Source organism: Glycine max, chromosome 7 (assembly GCF_000004515.6).
Source record: "Glycine max cultivar Williams 82 chromosome 7, Glycine_max_v4.0, whole genome shotgun sequence".
Lineage (NCBI taxonomy): Eukaryota > Viridiplantae > Streptophyta > Magnoliopsida > Fabales > Fabaceae > Glycine > Glycine max.
The window spans coordinates 3,216,410-3,218,100 of record NC_038243.2 but is presented as its reverse complement, the minus strand read 5'-3'; positions in this window follow the sequence as shown (position 1 = coordinate 3,218,100).

Genomic DNA, 1,691 nt, shown 5'->3' with positions numbered 1-1,691 from the left:
TAAAATTTAAAAGTACGATAAGTATATCACATTATTAACTTTCATCTGTCACAGTCAATAAAGTAACCTGACATGGAGTGACATATTTGTCACTAAAGTGATTGCTAAGGTGGATTGTTAGCATAGTGACATATTTGTCATAATATTTTTTTTTTATTTTTCGTCTTCCTACTCTGTTGACAAATGTGTCCTGAAGGATGGAAATATAAAATTTAGTCATCAAAAATATAAAAAGTAAAACAAATATATCGATCGAGCGTTAATAATAGATTATAACTAATTATTATTATTATTATTATTATTATTATTATTATTATTATGTGTTTGTAATTTACTATTCTTATTCGTTTAGTACTTATGCAATATATTTTTTAAATTACCTTTTAATATATATATATATATATATATATATTTATTATTTTAATTTCCTTATCAAACCTTAATCTTTACTGTTAAATTTTTTTTATCTTATATCTTATAATTTTATCAAATTTTTACTAAATTTCTCACTTTTAATCTTTAAAATTATTCCATATCTCAATTCCAACTTAAGTACCCTTATATTTAGATTGAAAATAATATGTTGAGTGTTTTAAGTAGAAAAAACACAATCAGTCACGTGACCAAATTTATTTATTTATTTATTTTAAAAAAAGAATTTAATCAATTTTTTTTTAAAAGAAGTCTCACAAAATTTAAACTAGATAGAGCTAAAGTGGAATTAGAAGTCTTTTTCCTTAATCAATATAATGTATATATATATCTCAAATATGAAAGAATCATTTGGATAAATCTTATGTGCTTTCACTCGAGACAACTTTTATTATACATAATATAAGTGAAATGAAAACAGTTACTAACAAATAAAGAATCCAAATAAATTTAAATAAAAAATACAATAATGCTCAAACTAATGAGATTAACTTCAAAAAAAAAAACTAGTACAGAGGTTTATTACTAATGAGATTAACATACCGTGGAAGAGTACGTAATAAAAATTAATAATTAATTGAAGAAACAAAAAATTTTAAGAAATAAAAGACTTTCATTTTTTTAAATGGTAACTCAATTGATTAAATTTTGTGAGACTTTTTTTTAAAAAAAAGAATAGTTGATTAAATTCTTTTTTTAAAAATAAATAAATAAATTTAGTCTCGTGACCGGTTGTATTTTTTCTACTCAAAACTCTCAACATATTATTTTCAATCTAAATATAAGGGTACTTAAGTTAAAATTGAGATATTAAATAATTTTAAAGATTAAAAATGAGAAATTTAGTAAAAATTTGATAAAATTATAAGATATAAGATAAAAAAAATTAACAACAAAGATTAAGGTTTGATAAAGAAATCAAAATAATAAAAATATATATAAAAAAAATTTAAAAAATATATTGCATAAATACTAAACGAATAGGAGCACTAAATTATAAACGAATAATAATAATAATTAGTCACAATCTATTATTAATGTCCAAATATATTTGTTGTACTTTTTATACTTTCAAGAATTAAAGTTTGTATTTTATCTTCAGGGACGCATATGTTAGGAGTGGAAAGACAAAAAGTCAAAAAAAAAATTATGACAAATATGTTCATATGTTGACAATTCACATTAGTACTCATTTCAATAATAAATTTATCCCTTATGCTACGTAGACTACTATGACAGATGAGAGTTAATGACAAAAT